The sequence below is a fragment of the Bos taurus genome, chromosome 21 (genome assembly GCF_002263795.3).
Source record: "Bos taurus isolate L1 Dominette 01449 registration number 42190680 breed Hereford chromosome 21, ARS-UCD2.0, whole genome shotgun sequence".
NCBI classification, from domain to species: domain Eukaryota; kingdom Metazoa; phylum Chordata; class Mammalia; order Artiodactyla; family Bovidae; genus Bos; species Bos taurus.
The window spans coordinates 36,510,122-36,537,630 of NC_037348.1; positions in this window are offsets into that span (position 1 = coordinate 36,510,122).

A 27,509-nucleotide genomic window follows, 5' to 3' on the forward strand; every position below is an offset into this window, starting at 1 on the left:
GACTAAATGCACATATGTAGTTTGTATTTAAAGTCTAATGGGCACCCCCACACACACATGACAGAAGAGGGAAACACTGAGGAAGTCAAGATCAATTTTCTCTCATTATTATATGAATATATCAACTTTTTCAAGGCAAGCCATTGGTTCCTCTTTTCTTGTTTCAGGAAGAAAAGGAAACAAGGCTGTCAGTGGTCTGTCTTGGGAACACCACTTAATAAGCTCCTCCCAGTGCAGACCAAGCTCCCCAGAGCGAGTACAAATGGCTTTTATTAAAGCCCCCTTCTAAAGAGGCACCATGAGAACCATGCAATAAAACTTCTGAATGGCCTTTGAGTCACCATTCATAAAAGGAGAATAACAATTTGATAGTCTTTTCTATGGCTTAGTGCCATCGTTTAAAAAATGGGAAACTGGTCTTAGCAAATGCCCCTGGGTTGAGAGATAAGTAGTAAAATCATCAATGGCCTCAGGAACTAATGAAGCTAAACCAAAACTAAATTATTAATGCTACTGTAGTATGACTCTGTTCTGGCTCTTGAACAGAGCTGTTCAATGGACTGGAGAGAACAGTGGCTACATTTTAGGCAACAGAAACCCAGGTGGTACCTTGTTTTTATGTCATATTTTCCACTTCAAACATTTTTGGGGGGTTTCACAATTGGGATGGGGCATTATGCTAACATTTCAACCAACGTTAAGCATCCCTGAAAAGGCTAATTCGGCTTACACTAAGTGGAAATGAAATCAAACCAAACGAAATCACCTTGACACAATCCAACAGAACATTCTGACCTTGGACAATTGGCCTAGTAATAGCATAATAATCATCTTGCAAAAGCAGGACAATCAGTTACTGGCTGTTGTTAGTCCTGCTTTTTCTAAGCTCTGTTTATAGGATACAAAATGTGAGGAAGATTGGACAATTATCTGTCTGATTTGATCAGGGTAGGCAGCCAAACCAGCTAATTCAGCAGGGAAATAGAACCCTGACTAGCTACACTGATCAAATCAAGAGAATAACTGCCAGATCTCCCCTTTACTTTATGCCGAGTAGATGCTGCCTTGGGGAATGGCTTACATTCAAAGGCTCTGACTGTTTGAAGTCCCCCCAAAGTCTGTTAATTGGAGCTCTTTGGATTCTTTGGACAGTTAAAGTTGCATAGCTTGGCTGGGTTGGCTAATCAGTTCTCAGACACCATAAATTCAGCCCCCTTAAAATGGTGGGGAAAGAAAAGACCTTCATAATAAAAATTATAATTACAATAGCATGATTTTCCTGCTAAAAAGGAAGTAAAACGAACTTGTGTGTAGGATAGCCAGCTATTCTTTCATTTGGCAAACCAGCCAGGAAACGTAGAGATGGATATTTCAGTTCAGAAGAGTGCTTCAGGCCTGAGTCCTACAGGCACGGGGTCGCATGACAGCTTCTTTGATCAGACACCAAGTTTCATTAATGTCAACAGTGAATAGACGAAACAACAGTTTTGATGCTATAGTCTAATTTTATCCCCCCGAAATTAATCTGGCAAGTTTTTTAGGGACATATAAGTTTTTTTTTTCTCTAAGAAATTATCTCCTTTATAAAATAAGGAGAAGCTAGAATGAGGTGATAGTGCTGGCTAACTCTCAACAAAGCTAAAGGAAGAAGGTGTTTGGGGTTAATAAAACTAACAGAATTCAACACAGGTGGTTACTCGAAGGGCTATGTGTTTAATTTATTTTTAAGAATGGTTCATTCAAGCCAAAACATAAATTCCTAACAAAATTGGTTAGATCCTTCTGTTGCAAATATGTGGATTGTTACTCCAAGTTCCTTCTCTCACTATCTCTCCATCATATGTTCAATTTTATGTCCTCACTTCTCTTACCCTGAGTTATGTTACCACCACCAAAAGTCTCCATGCCCACAAGATTCTTAAGACAAAAGAATGGGAAACTCTGACAAAATCCTTCCTGGATGATTGCCAATGGAAATAGTGCCCCTGAAGAAACATGAACTACTATTCTGTATTCCTTCTTTGAAGGCTAAGTTATAACTGAATCAGCTCCCATAAAACAGCAAAGTCAAACAACAATGAGTATTTATTCATTTGCAATCACTGTCTTCTAAGGCATATGGGACCAAATCAATTTCATCCAGAATGTGGAAAACATATAGAGAAAGAAAAAAAAAAAAAAAAGGAAAACTTTATTTAAAAAAATTTTTGGCCACACCGCATGTGGGATTTTAGTTCCCCGACCAGGATGGAACCATGTCCCCTGCATCAGAAGCAAGGAGTCTTAACCACTGGACCACCAGAGAAGTCCCCAGAAGGTAACAACTTTAGAAAAAGATCACTTGCCAGAAGTGAATTGGGAATTCCCTGGTGGTCCAATGTTTAGGACTTGGTGATTCCTCTGAGGTGGCCCAGATTTGATCCCTGGTCAGACAACTAAGATCCATCAACATATAGAGTGCAGCCAGAAAAAAATTAACTATTCATTTTACAAAAGTTTATTGAACAACTGTTATAAATCTGCATTGTTTTTAAGCATATGAAGGATGGAAACAAAAGTAAAATATTATAATTGCCTATAAACCACTTAATAGTTAAATATTTTCATTTATTTAATATGACAACCCAATATGAAATGATTATTATTTTTTTCATAAATCAGAAATTTGCAGCTTAGAGAAATTAAGTGACTTGAACAAAGTTGCTCAACTAATTGGTAAGAAATGCAGCCTGACTTCAAGGAATCTCACAAAGAATTAACTAACCATGCAACTAGTAAAACTATGCCACCAGGGAATGTGCCTTGATGAGTGACTGGCATGAAGTTAACAGCATAAATTTCAGAGGCAGGAAAAAAAAATCAAGAAATATTTTACGGAAAAGGTGGGACCTGAAGACAGCTGACAGGAATGACTGGTAATTGGATAAGCAGAAAAGTGGCAGGGAACATTTCAGTTAAGGGAAATACTGTGAGTGAGCTGACTGATTCGGAATTTAAAATGTTGGAGGCGGATTTGAAAAATTTGGGAACAGACTGCAAACGGAATAACGGGTGAAAGAGTTTGTGCTTCAACACCTAGGTGGTGGGTAGGTGTTAAAAGTTTTAGGTAGGGAATGGACATGAAAATAGAGTTTGGAGAAAGGTTAATTTGTCAATAGATGCAATATGTTTTTTAAAAAAGAAAGAGATTTGAGGCACAGGCATCTTAGGAAAAGGTAGGATGTAGCCTTAGTTCACTCAAGTTGCTCTAACAAAACACCATAGGTTGGGTGACATGGTGGTATTTATTTCTCACAGCTGTGGAACTTAGGGAGCCCAAGATTAACTCAGTGTCTGGTGAAAGCCCACTTCCTGGTTTACAAATGAACATCTTTTTTATCAAAACCTCCACCTGGTGAAAGGGATGATGGGGTTTCTGGGATCTCTTTCCTAAGGGCACTGATGCCACTCATGAGGCGGGGATATCTACCCTCATGGGGACTTCCCAGGTGGCTCAGTGGTAAAGAATCCACTTGCCAATGCAGGAGATGCAGGAGATATGGGTTTGATCCCTGTGTCTGGAAGATCTCATGCAAGAGAAAATGGCAACCCATTCCAGTATTCTTGCCTGGAAAAATTCCATGGACAGAGGAGCCTGGTGGGCTATAGTCCACGGGATTGCAAAGAGTTGGACATGACTGACCATGCGCCACTCTCATGAACTAATCATCTTCCCCCAAAACACTTCCAAATATCACATTTGGAATTAGAATTAAGCATATGAATTTTGAGGAGACACAAAACTTCAGTCTATAACACTCTGCTCCCAGCCTCCAAAATTCATGTCCATCTCACATGTCATCAACTCAAAACCTAAGTCTACAATCTCACCTAAAGATTGAAATCAGATATGAGTTAATTCAAGGCATGATGCATCTTCAGGCAAATTCTATTCCAGTTGTGAATCTGTTAAACATGTTATATGTTTCTGAAATACAATGGTGATAGAGGCATTTAGACATTGTTATTTTAAAAGGAAGAAATAGGAAAGGAGTACCACCAAGCAAGTCCCAAGCCCAATGGGACAACTTCCATTAGACCTTAAGTCTCAAGAATGCAGTCAACTCTTAAATAACATGGGTTTGAAATGTGCAGGTCCACTTATACATTGATTTTTTTTCCCAATAAATATGTACTACAGTACTACATGTTCTGAGGCTGGATGAATGTGCAAATGTGGACTCATACATACCAAGGGCTGACTGTAAAGTTGTACCTGGGTTTTCTACTGTGAAATAGAGGAAATTTGGGGGTGTGGAGGAGGTTGGCGCTCTTAACCTTGGTGTTGTTGTTCAAGGAAAACTGTAATTCTCTTTGTTTATATGCTTTGCCCTCCAGGCCCCCTAGAATGGGAGTTCTGCCTTTCACATCCACTAGTGGGCAGGCCGGCACCCATGGTTTGAGTGGTTGGGTAGCAATTCTCTCCCTGGTCCCGGAGCTCTCCAGGGTTGGAGTCCTGAGCCCATGCATGTGCTAAGAGGCTTTGTCCTTTGAAATCTTGGTGGGAACAGTCATTTTCCCACAACTCAGCCTAGATGCATTCCAGCCCACTGGAGCCACAACTAGGGTAGCCAAGGAAGGCAGCGATGGAGTGAAGGAGCAGGAGCCTGCAGTGTGAAGAAACACAGGCAGGATGCGCCGAGGTCCCCACGGGCACCAGTGGCCCCATGCATTCTGGATTCATTATGGGAGGCAGCTCTGACAATCTCTGAATTGCCTTTGGGATTATTCTCCTTTTGTTTTTCTCAATAACTCCTGGCTTCTGTTGAGATGGTTGATTAATCTCCTTATCAAATGGTCATATGGCCACACACCTGTTTCTCTCTCAGTCTTGCTTATTTTTTTTCTATAGGGATAGGCTGAGAGTTTTCAAAATCTTCAAATTCTGCTTCTCTTTTGATTCACAATTTGGTCTTTAAATAATTTCTCTCTTCTCACATTTTACCAAAAGCTTCCAGGTAAAATCAGGATGGTTGTTCACGTTGCTTAGACGTTTCTCCAGCCAAGTATCCAGTTTCATCACTCAAGTTCTACCTTCCACAAACACCAGACACAAACCAAGTTCAGCCAAGTTCCTTGTCACTTAATAACAAGAATTACCCTTCCCCCAGTTTCCAACAAAACACTCCTCATTTCCACCTAAGACCTTGTCGGAATGACCTTCACCATCTATAATTCTACTAACATTCTCTCTTGTTATGAGCCCCTTAGCACATAACAACTGAGGCTTTCTCCACATCTCTTTCTTTCTTTTCTTTCTGAACACTCACCAGAATCACCTTTAACTCCCAACTCACTCACAACAATGTGAACTTTTTCTAGTGTGCACCTCAAAACTCCTCCAGCCTCTACTAGTCACACAGTTCCAAAGCTGCTTCCACACTTTCAGATATTTGTTCCAACACCATCCTACTCTTGGTGCTCATCTCTGCGCTGCCCATTAGGGCTGTGTAACAAAATGCCATACAAAATACCATTGACTGGGTGACTCGTAAACAACAGAAAGTTATTTCTCACAGGTCTGGAAGCTGGGAAGTCCAGGATCGAGGTGTCAGAAGATTCAGTGTCTGGTGAGAATCTGCTTCCTGGTTCCATAGACTGTTGTCTTTTTACGCTTAAGTAACATCACATGGCAAAAAACAAGGGCGTTCTCTGAGGTCTCTTTCATTAAATGGAGCCCTCAAGACCGAATCACCTCTCAAATGGGATTAGATTTCAGCATATGAATTTTGAAAGAGACACAAGCTTTCAGTCCATAGCAAATATATTTCCCTAAAATAATAGAGATTGCCCAGCAGGCTTCTTTTAGCAGCAATGAGGAGTCAAGGGGAATAATTCAAGCTGCCTAACAGCAGAAGAATTATATAGCCAGGAGTCCATTTTATGAGAATATTTTACCTATTACATAATAGTTCATAAAAGAAGCAGAAGGTTTTAAAGTCTTCAGAAATTCATATGTGGGAAAGCAGTATTCATCAGTAAAGGCTGTAGAAGAAGAGACAGATAAGGAAAAAATGAAAAACTGCAACACGTATGATGGTATAAATAGTGACTGAGGGAGGCATGACAAAAGCTTGAATGTGAAAACTCCACAGAAGCAGGAGAGTCATTTTGTCAGAAGAAGTCTAATACTAGGAAATAAAGGAGGAAGACATGGGCTCCTATAAGCATGTTATCATATTTTCATAATTTAAAAAAATAAAATTTTTTTTTAAAGGAGGGACACACGGGACAGCAGGGAATGTGACCTGACCAACCGAGCTATCGGAAGATGGAGTAGGCTCCCAAGGGAAGCTGTGGAAATTTCATCAGTCAGGACATCTGAGGCGAGTTTGAACAAGGCAATAAAACATCTGCTGTGAGAGCAGTTTGCATCTGCATGAAAAGGACAGGATGGTCAAGTGGATCATTTTCACCTCTCATGTATTTGACTTCGCATTAAGTTAAATCAAAAATCAAAATGACACTGGCCTTGGTGACAACGTTTTTCACATCTCCCAGAAGGTAGAGAGCTATCTTGTACACATATACTACTTTTTGCAATCCCCATAAATGCAGTTTCAATTTGTATATCCTTTTAAAAGCTTCAAGCAGCCTCTCCCTTATCCTATTATGCTCAACAGTTGACCTTGCCATCTATTTCAAGGAAAAAATTAAGGAGAAAATAAAAATCATCTCTCTCTGTTTTGCTCTGTCTCTTTCTCTCTTACACACACATACTTTGCTTCCTTCTCACGGTATACTCTATTGGTTAGTTATCCAATTGTCAGTTTCCACCTAGTCCATGCTTATAGAACCTACGTTTTTTTGGGTGTTAGGCAGTCTTTGTGCTCGGGTAGGAGTGCACATCCTACCACCTCAGTCAGTAAGTCAGAAGTAGTGTATGCTATAGTCATCCAAATTCTTCTTGTCAAGGATAGGTTTAGTAAAGGACATGTGTCACACTTCTGGCCAATGAGATATTAGTAGTAATCTGTTAGGAATATCCAGCAATGTTCTCCTCACTCTTCAAAAAGGCACAGCTCTCATTCACAGTAAACTATTTGTGTTATGCTCACCAAAATCTACCTGACGCAAAACCACTGACCTCTTTTCATTCTTTATCCAAGTTGACATCTTAGAGAATTAGACCTTTTTTCCACCCCCTCTTTCAATACTTCTTGCTTCATTATCTTGTGGTTTTTTTTTTTGTTGTTTGTTTTTTGTTTTTCTGGTTCTGTATCTCAGAATCTTTTATGATTTCCTTTTCCTCTGTTAACTCTATATGTTGTTGTTACCAGATTTCATTCTTTTTCATTATGCCCTTCTTTTCCCTTTACATAATTTCTTAATGAGAGCACCTACGGTTCCCTGGCTTTATTGGTGATTACAGTACCATCCATTCTTTCTTAAGTTCTGGATCCACATTTCCTGATGTATACTAGACAATTTCCTTGTGGATTTCATGGAAATAACTCATTCAGGACTGTCTAAAATCTCGGTCCAAATCGGATCTTCTTAATGATATCTCTAGGATAATTTCACCATCTTCATAAACTGGAAATTCTGGATTTATTTCAGATTTCTCTCTCTCTCTCAAATCCTCACTCTAATTAATCATCAAATTCTTTGAATTCCATGAATTCTAGCCCTAAATGTTTTTTGAATCATTTCAATTTGTGCTGCTCTATTTTAGTTGAGACCTTTATTTTCAACATTAAAAAAATGTGCTCTAGCGAATTTCCTGGTGGTCCAGTGGTTATGACTCCATCCTCTCACCGCCAAGGGCCTGGGTTTGGTCCCTAGTTGGAGGAACTAAAGTCCCAGAAGCCACAATCATGGCATAATAATAATAATAATGGGCTCTAAAGTGATAGATTCAGGATGTTCAAGGTTCTGATAATGTTACTGAGACACAATTCCATGGGAAGTCTAACTAACACTGATACTATTAAGATCATCTCAATCACGGTACAATCTGGAATGGTGATCCTTTACCCTAAGAACCAGAAATCCTCAGTATGGTAAAGCAGGATCTTTTGTTTGATAGCTATTTCTTCACACAGCACTCTGAAATGATCATAGTCACAATTTTCACTATCTCATTCCTCAATTAATCAAGATGAGGAGGCATATGTTAACCAGCAGCTGTTTTCTGTGAATAAAGCAATAAAGCTCTTTTGTTCGTACAACACCCTCCCTTCCTGCTGGTGTGCCTTTTCTACATCATAGGCCACAAAATAATCTTTAAAGAAATAAAAACATATTCTCTTGTGTAAAGAAAAGGAAAAAATCACTGAGTGCGTCTTCCTTTTTTATGCCATATACATATGCCAAGAAGTGGTTCATGTTGTGAATGTCAGTGGCATCACCAAATGATACATTTTAACAGGCTTGGAAGAATATCCTATTTTATCTAGAATGGTCAGGTAACATTTTAATTAAAACTCAAAGAGAAGAAAAGAATTCTAAGTAGAATGAACATAAAGAGTAAGGCACTGAAGTAGGGTTGCATGCTCAGTCACTTCAGTCGAGTCTGACTCTTTGTGACCCCATGGACTGTAACCCTTCAGGCTCCTCTGTCCATGGGATTCTCCAAGCAAGACTACTGGAGTAGGTTGCCATGCCCCCCCTCCAGGGGGATCTTCCCGATTCAGGGATCGAATCCCTCTCCTGAATTGCATCGCAGGTGGATTCTTTACCGCTGAGCCACTGGGGGAAGTAGAGATAATCTTGTTCAAAAAACAGGAAGAAGATCAGCACGCCCACAGTACACCCTGGAGGAAGGGCAGGATAGAAGTCTGGGCAGGATAACAAGGGCTGGCTCCTCTAGAGTCTTTTGGCAAAAGTAAGATGAGGGTGCTTCAATGAAAGGGTATGGCATGGATGTGGCATGGTGCAATTTGCATTTGAAAAGGATCATTCTAGCTGCTTTGTAAAGTATAGACTTCATGGAGAATAAAAAAGCACCAGAGAAACAGTTAAGTATAACAACCTAGAAAACAGGTTATGAGAGCTCAGATTAAGGTCAAAGGAGCAGAGGATTAGATTTAGGAAAATTCTTTTTAAAGACACATTTGATAAATCGTGTGGAGTTTAGGCAAAGAGCTACATCAACGACATTTTCTAGTTTTTAATCTCATGTCTCGAATTTTATTTGAATTTCACACAAAACCTTAATTTCAGTGTTTTAACTCTAATTTATCATCTTCTTTCCCAGACAGTTCCTCCTCCTGTGGTCTCATTTGTAGGAATTGGCATTTCTATGGATCCATTTACTCAGGCCAGAAAGTTGAGATCTGTCCCTGACAAGGCATATCATCTCAGCTAGGTCTCTTGCTATTATCCCACCTCCAAACCTAATCAGTTACCAAGTTCTGTCATCCCAACTTCTAAAACATATTGAATCTGTCCATTCCTCCTTATTTCTCCTAAAAACGCTATAGTCCAAACCACAACTCTTTACTGGGAATTTATAGCAGTTAAGTAATTTACCTACATCTGTTCTTCATCTGCATATATTTATCATATAGTTCCCAGGATGATCTTGTAAAAAAATAAAATGAATGCCAACTATCTTTTAAAACCCTTCAATGACATCCAAGTGTTCTTGAGATAAGGTCCAAAATCTTTTAAGTGATGTTCAAGATCACTTAAAGTGATGTACAGGATCTAACTCCTGTGCACCTCTCTGGCCCCTGCCTCTTACATGTCTCCTTCCCAGTCCCAGTGTTCCGGCCACGCAGACCATGAGGCACACTCCTTCCTGTCTCAGGCCATTCGCATGTAGTGTCCCAATTGCCTGCCCCTACACTTCACTAATCACATTCTCCCTTAAGTTCCCAGGATAAATGTTATTTCTACAGGGAAGAAATTGCTCTTACATGTTCTCATAGCAGTCTGTACTCTTATCATACTATTAAAAATGGCAGTTACCTTTGTGAATAGCTGTTGAGTACTAGTGTGTCTCCCAATATACTGTAAATCCTGTGAGAAAAGGAATATGTCTTATTTTTTTCTCTATTCAGTCATTCCTTCCTCTCCTTCTTTAATAACTGTTTCTATTAAATATATAACAATACTGACTTTTAAGTAAAGTGAAAGTCATCATATATTTTTAGCACCAGAGTAATATGGTCCAATGTGCATAATAGAAACACAGTTCTTTTTGCTCTGTGGAGAATGATCTAATAAGCTATAGGAAATGTAATGAGGAAATTAGAGATAAGTGAGGAGGTAGGAAGGAAGGGGCAGAGAATGGGTAGAGAAAGAGTACAAGAAAGGTGTAGGTAGCAGTGAGAAGTGATGGTCATGCAATATTTTTAATGATGATCTCACTTTCCCACTGAAATCTGGCCCTGAAGGAAAGTAGGGAGATGAGGAAGTAGCTTAAAAGGGTGAGGTATCAAAGAAAGTTGTAAAGATAAAGCATGTTAGAGCATGTTTTCCATAGTTTTTAGGAATAACCTATAGGGAGTGAAAAGTTGATGAGGTCGAAATCAAAGAGGATAATTTAAAAAGCAAGTTCATTAAGCAGGTAAGACAGGATGGGGCTCAGAGTACAGGTGAAGGAATCTGTCTTTAACAAAGTGAGTGGTACAAATGTCCCTGTACATGGGGAAAAGGAGATGGTAGTTGCAAGTTAAGTCTGGACCTAGAGAAACAGAGTCATTTGCATCTGATGGCTTCAGATTTCTCAATTAAGTATATGTGAAGTTACCAGATGAGAATTAGAAGGTATAGGTTAAGGAGCTCTGAGAAGAAAATATAGTTATTTCTGAGAGTAGGACAGTAAGCCCATTCAAGAATCATATTCTGAATTAGCGTTGAGTGACTCTTTAAGGACTGTGGACGTGAATTTAGAGTGAAACTTAATAGCAGATGATTTTTTTTTTCCCAGAAATATTTTGCTGATTAGATGTAGGTATAGAGAGGAAGGTAGGTAAGCACATTCGGGGCTATAGACTAGAAGGTGAGTAGGATAAGGACAGAGGATGACCAAGTCGAGAGTATCCTATTAAGATGTCTTCATATTGATGGTAGTAGAAATGAAAGCGGGAAAATGCTAAAAAGATCAGTGGACCAGAAGTTTGGATGAGATCAAAGGACTGTTACATTGTTGCATGGAGAAAACGAGCAAATTGATCTGGACAGTGACTGTCCCGAGATGACACTGCAAGACTGGGCTGTTTGATATTAAAATTTAGAGGTGGTTCAATTTTTTACAATGACACGATGCAGAGTGTGACAAAGGAGGAGGCACAATGGATGAGAGGTGGATGGAAATGTGCAGTGGGCAGGGCGTTGGATAGATCATCCATTCACATGTTGGAATTATGAGGCAATGGTAACCACTGGAGACATGAGAACGACTGAGCCAGGATCAAAAGTTTCCAGTGAACGAGGAATATCACAAGTCTGATACCTTGAGAGAAAGAAGAATGGGAATATAGCCATATGGCATGTGCATCAAGGAGAGAAGCAGATTTGCTTTGTTTCTGTTTTGATGTCACATTGTTAAAGAGAGCAGAGTCTGAAATTAAAGAGCAGCAACAAGTAAATAAAACAGACCTGGATTCTACTTTCATGATGCTTACAGAATAGTAAGGGGGAAAGTTATAAATTAAATAATTAAATAAATATAAAATTAGAAACTCTGACAAATGCTCTGAAGAAACAGTACTGGCCACTGTGAGAGCATGAAACACAGAGAAAAACTAACCTGTGGGGTGAGGGTAAGACCTGAGCAGAGACCTGAAGGACAAGTGGGAGCTAACAAGACAAAGGAAAGGTAACAGCACAAAACTAGAGTTTTTAAAGACAGGTATGCTGGGAGGGATTGGGGGCAGGAGGAGAAGGGGATGACAGAGGATGAGATGGCTGGATGGCATCACCGACTCGATGGACGTGAGTCTGAGTGAACTCCGGGATTTGGTGATGGACAGGGAGGCCTGGCGTGCTGTGATTCATGGGGTCACAAAGAGTCGGACACAATTGAGCGACTGAACTGAACTGAACTGATGACAGGAAAACAAAAAGTCGGAAGAAAAAACGGGGATATTTTGAGTGTTGAAAGTGACAGACATGGTGGATCAAAGAGAGAGCTGAAGAATGAGGAGAAAATGAATTGGTCTGGGGACTAGGAATAATGTTGAGTTTAAAGAGAGGCCATGAAGAGAGAAAGCAAGTGAGGGAACCCTTGGAGAGGTTGTAGTCAGAGAGCAGGAGAGATCCGTTCAGAAGTATGACAGCTAAACATCTTCAGGAAATCAAGAACGTATCCACGTGTGGGTCATGTGGATGAAGTCATCAGATGGATAAAGGTCTCCATTGGTGAATCTGTTAGAAATAATATCCTACTTGAGATGCCAGAGTTCCCAGTAAATTTGGATGACTTAGTGTAAAATTACAGCAAAAAGAAGGGACAGAAAGAAGTGTTCTGTATGAGGGTTAAGGAATATGTCTGGACAAAAAGCATAAATTGTATGAACTCTGAATCTCAGTTTTACCACATGGAAAACAGGAATAATAACCTTAAAAAAAAAAAAAAACAGGGAAACAAAACAACTCTTTACTCAGAACTCTTATTTGTGGGCAAGAGTCAAGATGATATGAGCATCTTCTTAGGTATGTTAAGATGATGTGTGGATGTTTTCCTTTCTTTGTTTTCTATGGTCATTTTCTTTGCCAGGTTCTTGTAGGAGGTGAGGACATTTTGAAAGTTGGAAGTCAAAATCCAGAGCGGAGAATGGGTTCCCTTTCAGGCTGCATGAGGGTTTATATATCTGATCACCTAATAACTCCCGAATAATATTCTGAATAGCTATTCGAAGGAGAGTTAAAATATGCAACACCTAACAGAGGACCCAGCATATGGCAGAGCATAAAGACAGTTATATAAATGGTTGTATTAATACTTATATTAGTAAGAGTTGCCAGGTATATTATTGATTATTTAAAGAGATTTCCATTTTATTCAGCAGCCTAATATATGTAGTATCACTGTAATTATGTGTATATGAACAAAGAGGGCAGCATCAGGAAGAGTGTTTGGCATGAAAATACTTTAAGTTTTAAAGACATGGTGAATTACAGAAGCAGGGCTGACGGTACAATGGGGGTGGGAAAAGGAAGAACCTCGACTCCTTTGACAGCGCCCCTCCAAAAGGTTTTAGGAGGCTCATCAATGAACAAGTATCATAATTTTCCAGTTGAGGACACTAAAGCACAAAGAGGCTTTGCACAAAGTCACAGAACAACTCCACAGCAAAGGCAAGACCAGAGACCCATGGCCATGGTCTCCCACTTCACTGTTGTGTGCCCTGGACCACTGAGTCATCCTGGTGGCACAGATGGTAAACACCCTGCCTGCAATGTAAGAGACCCAGGTTCAATCTCTGGGTCAGGAAGGCCCCTGGAGAAGGAAATGGCAACCCATTCCAGTGTTCTTATTCTATGGACAGAGGAGCCCGGCAGCTTTAGTCCATGGGGTCACGAAGAGTTAGGCACAACTGAACAACTAACATATGTCTCTAATATAACTCTGTAATCCTTGGATATGGTGTCTTTGTTAATTCTTCTCTGAGGAATTCAAATAGACATTCCTGGGTCCAGAGGTCAAGTTAACACTGTGTGTCACATTGTTCTTTTTTTATGAGTTGTATAAAAAGGTGGCTAGAAGATGACTTGGGAGACCACACTCCAGAGAGATCATAAATGTGTCAAGCCCCTATGTATTCCTCAGCCCTGGCTTCCTTGTCCCCTGGCCCCACAGTATGGCTCTTGGAGCCCCAGAGTTACTTCTGGATGAAGCAACCATGGATACAAGCTCTTGCCCCTCGCCTGGACTCCTAGAAGCCCGAGCTGGGTGGGGCAGCCATAATTCACAGGGTCGCTGTAAGAGGGGACAGCTGGCCCATAAGGGAGCACTTGGGCTCTTATTTGGAAGCCCTCTTAAGGCTGAGAATAGTGATGCTCCAAAGGCAGTGTGCGTTCCTCCTGTCTGGAATATCCTTAGCTATTATCACAATGAGGATAGCACTTTAGGGGGTAACCCACTGATACAGTCGAGCTTGACTCTAAAATGGACAGTAATGAACTGCAGCAGCTGTAGTTCTCTAAATCAAAGATTCCTAGCCCCAGCAAGGGAATGGGAAGGGTTGTACATCCGCTCTGTAAGTAGATTCTTTGCCAGGCAGCCTGCCTACTACCTTAAAAGTAAAATCCTATTATAACCATGAAACCCCACAGTGAGGGGCAGAGACAGGCAACCATCACAAAGCAACTTGGGCAAATTCCTGGGACGCCAGGCCACTACGCAGGGCTTTCAGGGACAATAATTATTCCATCTACTGAATATCTTGAAAGGCACTAAAAAAAAACAGGTCACAGCAGAAACCCTTGGCAGGCACTATTGCACTCTTGGGCCATCCCTGAGTGCCAGTCAGAACAACAAAGCCCTGGAACAACAAAATCCTGCAGAAATTCCCACCTTTTTAATCCAGCTAAAGAAATACATAGATTGGACAACAAAAGCAGTTTTTGGTAGACCTAAGCAGATTTTTTAAAAATTGTCGTAGTTTTCACTAAATGTATAAAACAATCGGTATGCAATAACAAATGGGGAAATTTAGGGTAGAAACCAGACACGACCCTTTGTAGGTAAAGAATCCCTCTGCAATTCAGGAGATGTGGGTTTGATCCCTGGGTTGGGAAGAACTCTTGGAGGAGGGCACGACGACCTACGCCAATATTCTTGCCTGGGAAATCCCATGGACAGAGGAGCCTGGTGGGCTACAGTCCGTAGGGTTGCAAAGAGTAGGACACGGCTGAAGGGACTGATCATTCATGCATGCACTCTGGGAGCCCGACTATTTTAATACAAATTCACATTAGTGGTTGCTCAATTATTTTCATAATTGTAGAACTTGTAACTTTCTCTGTCCTCCCAAAAGCATTTCTGCATTAGGATTCCCTGAAAATCAGAAGGGTAGCAAGTGAAGAGAATGAGCTCAGAGCTTCTGTCCATTAACTGATGACCAGCCATGCATCTGTAACGGTCAAGGTATAACCAGGACACATCCTGATGAGGTGACCCAAGGAACTAGAAGGAAGACAGTCACCATCCTGCCTCTCCTGTGCCTCCCCTTGGAAAGGTTCAGGAGTTCAGACCCCAATCAGGAGGCAGGCATTCCAGGACTGAGCTGCCTTTGGAACTGGAAGAGCGAACAGAAAATTTCTCCAGGCAGTAACTTCCTGCAGAACAAGGGCTATGCAATCACTATTCCACAGAAAAGTATTTGTTAGAACTGAAATCATCTGACCTCAAGGTCACAGCAGGAAGGAGCTCTGTGTTCCTCTCTTCCTTGACCAGATTCCCGTCTCAAAATTAGTATTCTCTCCTCTTCCCCCTCCTTCTCAATGTTCGGGCTGATATGTTAATAGCCTGTCAACATGTCGCCACTACGTTCAGAATAAAAATCAAATTATCAAGATTTACTCTTTTTTTAAAATGTCCAAAAATTCACACAGAAAAATCAGCACTTACACCTAAATATTTCAGACTATAAATCAATTGCTCACTTCACAATGAACTCCTGGTCTGCAGTTGTTCTTTTCTTCTTCTTCCCCCAATGCCCTCATTGATCCAAACCGGTTTTCAAAATTTCTAGTGATGGAGCATTTCACCTGTTGTTGTCCAGTCATGACATGGATTACCTAGATTTCATGAGAAAGCATCTGAATTTTTTCTCCTGGTAAAACAGGCATCTTTCTGGACTCATTTCTGACTCTGTCATCTCTCTATACTTACAATATCCTTTCTGCCACATTCTTTCTGAACAAATGTTACTCCCAGGTAATAGCTGAGCCCCTGTTCATCTTCCAAGTTGTGCTCCAGGATATTTTGTTATTTAAACTATATCACAGGATATTGTTACTTAGGTGCACTAGCTGGTTTGGGGAGACATCAAAGAGTTAACTCTATTTTCCACTCCCAGTTTAACAAAGCTATCAAGACATACTTCCAGCAATCTTAGATTTTTAAATTTCCCATGTTTTGAATTCATTGGATGTTGACTAAGTATAACAATGTTTTTTGGGGGGAGGGGGGTAGATTAAGCTAAGAAGCTAACTTCAGAAAGTTCATACACTGTTCTTAATTCTGTTCTTTCATTTGTATTGAAATTGAGTAGTTCTCAAGATGACTAAAATGAGAAAGGTTAATTTTCTTCATGAGCAATGGACTGTAAAACAGTATTCTTATAAACTATTATCTTGGATATAGACTGCCATGAGTTTAAAAAACAATCAGTCTTTACTGCTGAGAAAGTGGGTCATCATTCTTTCTCTTATTTCAGACATATCACACATAGCCCTGGAAGTGTTTTTCAGGAGTATAGGGCTGTCCTTGGCACTGTCACCAGAGAGGCTTGCCCTTTGTGAGTTTATGATGGGCTAAAGGGGCACAAGTGATGCAGCACAAATTCCCAAGCTGACTTAGAATGATTCAGTGAACTCAGCGGTACAATTTGGGAGCTTTGGACTTAACCAAATACGAACTCCAGTTCTCCTAGAGTCCAGTTAATAATGTTAGATAGGAAATGAAACTCCAATGAAATTGAAGGGCTTGATATTTGTAAACATTAAATTATATATTTTAATAGGTAACTCATTCATGTAGTTAGCAATTAAAATAATATAACAACCTATAAATAAGAGCTTTCATTCCCACCCTGTCCCTATCCATTTCTTCCTCCCACCTTCCTCTCTATTGTTTAGTACTTTACATAGTCTCTCAAATATCTTTCCAGTGTTTTCTTATTCAAATACAAGCAAATATGCATATTTTACTTTACACGCATATCCAAAAATAGCTGACTATGGGCAATTTTTTGCACTTTACTTTTTCCACTGATAACATATCCTGGAGAGCTTTCAAATCAAGATGTAGGGAAATTTTTCATTCTTATATCTACAGATTATTCCATTGCCAGTTCACCCATGGTGCAGATGAGCCAATGATTTCACCAGGATCCAACCTGGATTCTGATTTATGGTTAGAGAGCTAATCCTAACTCTTATTAGCTAAGGCCTTTACAGCAAAGACACTTCTTTCTAGGCATACAGACTAAAAGAGTGATTGTGAAAAACTGATATTTGAGGCACGGAAAACTTTTCCATTTAACTGCTCTCACTCAAAGGTCAGCCTACGAAAGATCATCTAGACATCTCCACAAGGTGACGGACACTGGGTCCTTTGGCCGTGCTTTTAAGAAGACTACCTTTTCCCTAATCCGGTTTAATCTTGGTGTGTTTGGTACACATACACACAGACACAATGCATGTACTTTTTCTGAGACTTTAATTCACACCTATTAAGGGGAAAGGGTGATGGGTGACTGGTGATGCGGGTAGTGACAGTCCCTACCAAGAATCAAGGATACCGCAGTTCTTTATTTCTCCCTAAAGCTGCTGCATGTTGAAGTTATCAGACCATATCAGGCTTAAGGGACATTAAATGTCAGGAGAGCAGACCTGCTATAGAAAGCTGATGGGAGCTGCGGGAACCTTTAGTATCAAATGTTCTCCTGTATAATAATAGGCAGCAGCATCAATCTCAGAAATGCTCCTACAAATGTCAAAGAAAACCTTCCCCGTATATAGATTAAAATTGCAGATAAAAACAGAGGACCAAATCAAAGCCCTAGTGTTCCCTTTTTGAAACCACCCTGCCAAAAATGCAATTTCTGAGTTATCAAAAAATAGAATCTCTCAAACAGCATTCATAAAGTTTCACATTTTGGTGTTATCACAGAGGCTTATATTGAGAAAATGCTATTTCTTCCTTCCCTTCCCCTTCAAGGTTGAAGCAGCATCCTCTTTTCTCTCTCTAACAAACAATGCTTTCTCCAGAACAGCGAGCTGGAGGCAAACAGTACCATGTTCTGCACAGCCAGAGAGCTGCACATCAGTGTGCATTTGCTATTTCCTAGGAACCACAACCCACCTACCCAGCCATCCCACCCCTCCACTTTGCAAAAGGAGCTGAGAAATAAACTTCTGAAAATGACCTTAAGAAGCCAACGTCACTGACCTCTGAATAAAACCTCATCTGGTGCAGCAAGTTAGACCCCATAAATACAATGGAGTGTCATTTGAGAAATCTGGGTGTAAAAATACAAACAACAGGGTGTGGATTTATAAGGCCCCTTTTGGATGTGACAATCAGACATGAAGCATGAAGAATCTGATCTATCAAATACAAGGTTAGGCTGAAAGAACAATTTTTTTTTTCCTAGAAGAGAGGGGCAATATGACAGAAAGAGATTTTCATCAGCTTTGATTAAGGTACACAGATGCACACACGCACACACGTACAAACACACACACACCTAAATAAAGCTGTCGCTCCAGAGAATACCTGCTGGGATTAATTTAGCAATTTGCGGCAAATTCTAGAACGAGGAATGTCAGGGAAACAGTCAGCAACTCTCTTCCTTCTACATACTTACATATGTAAAATGACCCTAATGGACAGGGAAGCCTGGCATGCTGCAGTCCATTGGGTCGCAAAGAGTCAGACACGACTGAGTGACTGAACTGACTGAATGCATTTCCCTGACAAATGGTGCTCAGCATAATATCATTTCTTGGATGTTGCCCTCAAAAACGTCTTGGCCTATGGAATACCTACAAGACTCTGGTTACGGAAAGGACTTCATACAATTTTTTGATAAGTTGCAGATTTATTGTAGAGATACAGTTATAAGGGTTTTAAAATAAGCAAAGCATTCCTGTTTAGAGATTTGAATTTGATTTGCTTATGTTTCCCTGAACTGTGCTATACTGCTTTCCTATGCATTTCTGGGAATCTCTTAAGCGTTCAAGCGTTCAGTCTCTTAAGCATCAAGTGACTCAGTTTCTCTTCCTGAACAAAGTGTATGGAGCAAAGTTTATTGAAGATAAAGATTCTTGGTATTATCCCTGAGATCAGAGCAATCTCAAAGATTCTCAGTTCATCTCTGACAAATGCTCAATAAGTGCCACTCCTTGTGAACTTGCCTTTGCCACAGACTGTCTCCCAGTTAGTCTGCAATTTGGGTAATTGTTGCTACTGCTGTTAGGGTGGCAGCACTAGCATGGCCATTGCCACTTCAAACTTCAAATCTTAGAACAGAACATTCTTTTTTATTCAAATAAATCATATTATTAAATAAGATTATAAGTATTTCACATGCTATTTTAGAGTAAGTACTATCTTAAGTAAGATATTGTATGTAATGCATAAAATGTTTAGGAATAGATGGTTCTTTTCAAAAATCAGTAGTTTCTACACAGTACCTCAGGGATTTATTGCCCTTTTCCTTCATGCTCTATGCAGTGCCACTTTTTAATTCAGCTTTCTACATTTAATACCACTTTGAATGAATGACTGCCAAGTTTAGCTCTTAAACTTCACTTCCATTGTCCCACTCCAAAGATTTTCAAGTGTGGTGAATTTACACCAGCTTATAGTTCAAAACCACTTGGGAGAGGTTTGGGCTATAGCTTTCTCTTAATTAACTATCCTTCCAGGTTTTCCTGTTTAAGATTTTTTTTTTAAGATAAAGAGATGATAATGTCAGAGCTCTTATCATTAGAGAACAAACTACTGGCTTTACTCATCCTCCAATCCAGGCAAAGTTTTATGGATGGTGACACATTTCACAACTTTTCCTCCTCTTATCCATTCAATCATTTTATTTTCTCGCACAAGAACATAAGCTCCTTGAGAGAAGACATGTTCATGTTGATTGCCAGGAAAGAAGAAATTTGCCTCTATCCTTCTAGATCGTTCTGGTTAGTTTAAGAATTAAATGGACTTGAAACAGATTAACAGGAGAAAATCAAACAGATGTTTAATAACATGTATACGTCAGAGAGATCCAGAAAAACAGTGTAACTGTTGAAAACGGCAGGTAAAATGCATCCACACCTCTCTCAAAGGCCATTTGCTATTTTCTGAGCAGTTCCTTTAAATATACATTGTGTCTCATGCTGCACAATACACAATGCCTGTATATATCTCACAAAATTTAATATGGAAGGCTCTAACAGGTAAAAGATGGGTGCCCTGGACTGGTACAGAATAGATACTAGGCACTTACCTAGCTCATTCATGAAAATCCTACAGAATCTTAAATGAAATTGTTTGATCACCACTATTCTTATGCTAAGTGAAAAAACTTTTTTTCTTGAAAAATATGTAAGTGGTTTTAGTTTTGAAAGCATCTGGCTCTGCTATGGTTGCTGATATGCTAAAATTCTCCTAATAGTAGATTGCTTAGACAGGACTCAAATTTACATAAACATTTAAAAATAATCAAAGATCAGAGTCAGCTCAAATATCAAACTCAGGCAAATGTCAATTTCCCTCTTCTTTGCTTCAGCTGAAAATCAAAAGAGCTAATTTTACTAGTATCAAAAACATTTCCCCTCCTTAATAACCCCATGTGACCAAGGCCAAATCAAATGTGTTATTTGCTTTTACATCAAAAACAAAGTGAAGTTTTATAAATCAGATTTTATGCAGTCTATAGTGTAAAGAACCAATGCAAGAGATTTATCTCAAAATCCATAAATTGAACACAAACTCACAAAATAAATTAAATCAAGTATGAAAGAAAATCAACATCTAGGTTTATGGAATAATAAATATGTAAAAAGGTTGAAAAATAATTCAGCAAGGCAATCAAAACCTCAAGCAAAAAGGGTAGCAAGGGAGAGGTAGGTCATGTAGAAAGAAAAATGAAATGAGAAAGAAGGGTATTAAAAAATTTCCACTTAGAAATCAGAAAGTAGCATGGTGTACCTTGTGATATTTGCAGCAGGGGTAGAGTTTCTGAGCAGTTATCTTCTTTCCATCTCTGTAGGGACAGGAGCCCTTACTTATCCTCAGAAAATGAAGCTTGCTGGGAAATTATTTTATAACCACTTACTTCAAAAACATGTTTTGCAAAACACTAAAGTTGAAGAAAGTGAAGCTTTTCTAAAAGGAACTGACAGCTACTATTAGCTGGCTGCATATTACTGAAGATTGGAATTACCATGCTATTGTTCTGACAGACTCAGTCACAGAGGCTAACCCATCATAATCTGCAAAGAAGTTGTCGCCGTATCCTGAGAGCCTGTGCCTCTAAGGTAATAAACATTTGGTGGCTATGTATGTGGCAGCAGTGCAAAGGACACTGGTGGGATATAAGACAAAAGAAAATATGTTTTTTAGTTATTTTATGGTGTTATTTTATTTTGGAAAGGGGTAGGAAGGAGAAAGGAAAGAGAAAGAAGAGAAATCAAAGGGAAAAAATGATCTTTAACATTGCCTTTCTAGACTCCAATTTCCAATGGCAACTGACATCTATGATACTACTGTGGCCCTACCAAGACAACAAGAGCTAGGTAATAATGCTAACATATACCATTATTGAGTACTTCCCATGTTCAGGCTATGTCTAAACATTCTAAAAACATGATCACATCTAATTCTCAAAACAACCCTATAAGTTTCTCCTCATCCATAGCAACCATATGGGGTTGCCTTCAGGGATTTAAGTAGATTGCCAAAGGTCACACAGCTAGTATGTTGCAGATTTAGATGCAAAACTTCCTATTTCTACCATTGTGGAATACTAGCTTAACATTTTAATCTATTTTTTCATAAGAATAAGTCTTTTTTTTTTTTTACCCATGTAGATTATGAGCTCTTTCAGAACAATGATTGGGCGTTACATTTCTTCTATTTCCTCATTTGTTAAAAAGGTGATACTCAAGTGCAGTCTCCAAGATTCTCTCAAGCTCTGCCACTCTCTAGATTACTACTTTGTAAAATCCACAGTATGGGGAAAGCTTCCATTAACTCAATAGGTGCTCAATAAAGTATTCAAAAATGACTTGTGTAATTAATGACCATATCCCTCATTTAAGGAAAAGAATGTCATAACATCACAACCACTGGAGTCTTCATTTTCTTTGCTTAAGAAATATTTAAAATGAGAAGGCAAATCCAGTTGTTTTATTCTTTATTAATAAATGACTCTGCAGAATGTTTTATGTATTATCTATCCCAATCTTTTAAATTATATTTCTTACTTTGTCCATATCTGGTGTCCTTCTCACAGTATAACTCTTTCCAACCCTACTTAATATTCCTGTTCCTACCTAACATTTTGTTAAAGGCAACAACTAACATAGCTCAAATTATACCCGTTCTATCATTGTCATTACATTTTGACATGAGATAACATTCTAAAATGATTCCAAATAACAATTTTAAAAATTCCAATCCATTTTCTGTTGTGCCAATGTATTACATCTCAACATGTTTTATCAAATATTTTTAAAATCACACAATATTTTTCTGAAAATGTTTATTCATGAGTCAGTGCTTGAGGCATTTCATTCAATCTCTGATAATCCAGTAATGAGAATTCCTTCAAAGTAAGATGACTTGTTAGTATCATAATCTATCTTTCCTATAAGAGAAAAATAAGTCTTGAGTTTTCAAAAGATTTTAAATATGTGTTCAAAATTTCAGATCACTTATTTAGGTTGAAAAAGCATGCAGCAATTCAAGACTGCACATTTTTCTTTGTGCCATAGCAGAAACCAAAAAGAAAGGTGAGTGGTAAGTTAGGTAAGAAAGAGATGCTGTGTGGCAACAGGACAGAGGGAGGAAGGCGGTGAGCTTGACACTCTCTCATAATGAATAAAGATTTAGATTCAAATTCTTAGATAAATATTTCCACAGATAAACTATGACCACAGAGGTTAGTATCTTTTTGGAGTATTTACTATTGTAGAGAAACAGTCTAGGGTATAAGCATCCAGATAAGTATGGGTACTGAAAATATATAGTAACTAGGCTTAGAAGACCAACCAGCAAATACTAACTCCCCCAAAGACTGAAATCCCTACCTTTGAATTTTTTCAGGCTAAAAAAAAATAAGAAAAGAGCATATACTTATTATATATGCTTATTCTTATTTATATTTGTATGTATATGTGCAGATACAAGGAGTGAAACCAAGCAGGACCCTGTAGGGCTCCTGAGCATTGTTGGTAGGGAACAGACTCAAGTGACCTTCCCAGAGTTCCGAAGGTAAGATTCTAACAGTTGCTAATCTGGAGATGGAGGGGATGTAGAGGCACAGGAGGAGCAATCAAGAAACAGGAGTGCAGGCTGGGGGCAGGGGCCTGGTCCCGCCTTAAGGGGTGCTCTCTACAGAGCTAGAACCCCCAAAAAAGGGAGATGTTGGCATTCTTCATTCAGTTTAAAGAAACGTGAGAAGCTTTTCAAGAGACCACCTGAGGCCAGATTAAAGAAACCACAGAAACTCATCAGGCTACCTGAGACCAGATTAAAGGAGTACAGGCCCTATACAGAGTAATCTTTATCAGCAGCCCCATCCTTGAACCATTGCTATAAAACTCCACACCAAATGCTCCTGGGTTGGGACACACAGGTTTTCAGGGCAGGAGCCCACTGTGTCCCTATTTGCCTGGCAAAGCAATAAAACTATTCACTTCTACTTCACCCAGAACTCTGTCTCCAATAATCTATTTGGCATCGGTGCACAGAGGCTGAGCTTTCAGCATCAGTATCAACATATATTACCAATTGTAAGAAGATCCACCTTTGAATTCAAGAAACCCTAGCTGTGGCTACTGAAAGAGTCTTTTTTAACAAAGTAATACATATTTCATTAATAATTAAATCTATTAATAGCAGGGGTAGGCAGTTGAGACACTACAGCAGCCCATGTGGAAGAACAGTATGATGCAATTAAAAACCTGATCCTTCCATATTATAAGACGTCACAAATACTGAAGGATTCTGAATAAGATGTGGAGGGCAAGCACGTAGAAATTTAAAGTTATCACATGGTTTATGAAAATAGAGCTTTGTGAGTCTCTGAAGTTTTAGAACTGGAGAAACCACCAAGAGAGATTGAAGAAGAGCCAACAAAGCAACAGAAATGTATTTGCAGGCATGAAATTAAAAGACGCCTACTCCTTGGAAGGAAAGTTATGACCAACCTAGATAGCATATTCAAAAGCAGAGACATTACTTTGCCAACAAAGGTTCGTCTAGTCAAGGCTATGGTTTTTCCAGTGGTCATGTATGGATGTGAGAGTTGGACTGTGAAGAAGGCTGAGCACCGAAGAATTGATGCTTTTGAACTGTGGTGTTGGAGAAGACTCCTGAGAGTCCCTTGGACTGCAAGGAGATCCAACCAGTCCATTCTGAAGGAGATCAGTCTTTGGTGTTCTTTGGAAGGAATGATGCTAAAGCTGAAACTCCAATACTTTGGCCACCTCATGTGAAGAGTTAACTCATTGGAAAAGACTCTGATGGTGGGAGGGATTGGGGGCAGGAGGAGAAGGGGACGACAGAGGATGAGATGGCTGGATGGCATCACTGACTTGATGGATGTGAGTCTGAGTGAACTCCGGGAGTTGGTGATGGACAGGGAGGCCTGGCATGCTGCAATTCATGGGGTTGCAAAGAGTCAGACATGACTGAGTGACTGGACTGAACTGAACTGAACTGAATTGAGTAGGCCACTGCCAGGCCAAGACTGAAGCTTTAAGCAAAAATACATCAGTTACCCAAGGGTTACACATTTCTATTTCAAAAAGTGCAACATAAAACCACAGCAGAGAGAAACAAAGTTGATCCTAGCCCACAAAGTCAGAAGACCCTCAAGGAGACTGTTGTGAATTGTTAAAATTTCAAATCCACTTATTTATTACACCACTTAAGTGAAGTTGTTTTAATCTACTTATTTATGACAAAGACACAAAATAAAGAAGTTATTTTTAGAAGTAGAATTGTTTTAATATAAGAGTGAAGTAGGCTATATGGGAGAAGGCAATGGCACCCCACTCCAGTACTCTTGCCTGGAAACTCCCATGGATGGAGGAGCCTGGTAGGCTGCAGTCTATGGGGTCGTGAAGAGTCGGACACAACTGAGCGAGTTCACTTTCACTTTTTCACTTTCCTGCATTGGAGAAGGAAACGGCAACCCACTCCAGTGTTCTTGCCTGGAGAATCCCAGGGATGGGGGAGCCTGGTGGGCTGCCGTCTATGGGGTCACACAGAGTTGGACATGACTGAAGCGACTTAGCTTAGGCTGTATCAGGATGTCATCATCCCATCTGTTGTCTTTTGATCAGCACTCAGAGCTCAGCTGCCCTTCCCTGATGGTGCTAGCGGTAAAGAACACACTTGCCAATGCAGGAGATGTAAGAGATGCGGGTTCCATCCCTGGGTCAGGAAGATCCCCTGGAGGAGGGCATGGCAACCCACTCCAGTGTTCTTGCCTGGAAAATCTCATGGACAGAGAAGCTTGGCAGCTTACTGTCCATAGGGTTGCAAAGAGTTGGTCATGATGAAGCAACTTAGCACAGCACAGCACAGTGCTCAGCTACTGGGTGCTTATCAATAAAAACAGATGAAGAAGCAAATATGGTAAGAAGGCATTTAGACGATAAACACTCAGAGTTAGGGCGATCTGAGAGTCTGGCACTGAGCAAAGCTACCCTTTGCTGGTGTAGTTCTCTGAAGACCTTGGGGCGCAGCTCCTGCAGTGATAATGGCAACTCCTCCACAGGCAGTGGGACAAACCCTGCAGCAGCCAGAGAAGATGACTACCTGTCAACACCAGTCACCCTAATTCCCTGGTCTCATGCTTTAGCAACAAGGAATTTTTATTCTGTGCTGGCAGTTGGATGTCATTCCTTGGTGTGCAAGATCCAGTCTCTCCTGAGGAACCCAAGCTTGTAGAAAAGGTAGACCTCCACTACACTTGGACTTGATTCCTTTCACATCCTATGGCCTGGAACAAAAGTGTAAATTAATCTATCAGTTGTTTAGACTATGTTATTTCTTTCTTGGCTTATTAAGTGACATTATCCTGTGCACTATTGGCCTGTGAAATCCCAGCAGTGAACTCATGTTAGATAAACAATTGGCAAAGACAGTCACAGTTTCTGAGTAAAATTTGCCACCACCCCCTAAAAAAACAAAACACTATCCTTAGTAACCAACATCTGCAATCACTGCAAAAATTGAAGCTACTTTATATTTCTTGCCTATAAATCACCAAATTCCGGACCTTTTCTTGTGTCTATGACAAAGTTAAGGGGTGCTAACATAAGCACTTTCCTGTGTGTAAGGGCCCTTTGGGATTGGTGAGGCAAAATTGGCCAGGAAGCCTGAGAAAGAGTCTGTCCCCTATGGACTTGTCTCCTGGTGGCAGAAGTTGCCATGGTAACCCAAAGATTCAAAGCAAACCATGAAGTTCAGGGGTCCAAAGTCAGAGGCTTTAATTTTGCTAATTCACCACAGCACACTCTTTAGCACTGAATCTGTGTAAACACTTTACAGTTAAAGGCATCTCTTTGTCATCACAGGTCCATCAGTATACATAGGCTGATGTATTATGTTTCAATTTTTTGCAGGTCTGAAATATACAATATATGGTTCATCAGTAAATATTTATATACTAGTTATCCGAATGATGCTAGAGTTGTTCTGCGTGCTATTTTAACTTTTTCCCCTTTGGGACCTCTCCAATAATCAATCTGGTGACACTTAGACTCACTTCGTAGGAACAGTGTGCTGGCCTGGCCTATTCCATGTTATATCTTGAGAATGTGTCCTGTATTTCAGGACCTAATGTGTTTTAAGGAAAATTTCTTGGAGTTGTGCCATTCAAACCAAACAGCCAACACTGACACTCAATTGTCTTAAAATCTTAATTAACCTCACATTCAAAAAAACTTCTGACACTTTCACCTAAAATGAAGTGTTAATTGGTGTGAAGAAGTTAGGAAATAGCAGACTAAGGATCTAGTATCTCTGTCAAGATTTTCAGCCAAGTCTGGAACTGATTCCTTGTTTTATTTATATTGAGCTGTTTTACTTCTTGAGAACTGAGCTCTGGGGAACCCACTCCCTATGCCATTTTCTTAGAAATACACCTATATTCTGAAAGAAAATCTTCTGGGAATAGAGCTTAAAAAAAATAAAAGAGAAAGCAAGAAAATGCATAAGAGAATAAAAGAATAAAAACAGCATCAGATAAACAAAACAGTTGAAGTCTAGAAAACAAGAAAGCCCAAGCTGAAAGAAAATCTCTTTGCCAGTTCAATATAAAATTCCCCAGGCTTATTCTAAGATTCAAACATAAGTATTACATCTGTGGCAAGGAGCAGAACATTATTAAAATTTTAATATTCTAACATAATTTCTCTCTTCTTCCAGAATACCTAATTCCCATTTCCCTTATTACCTGCATTTGAGAAATACATTAATTTTTTCTAGGTCAATTTACATTTTTATAAAATGATATAAAATATATTTCCTTAAATATTTATTGGAAAAAAGTTTCAGAGAGTGGTTTTTGAGACAGTAAGTTGTTTTTATAATCAATCAAAAATTTCCTTTT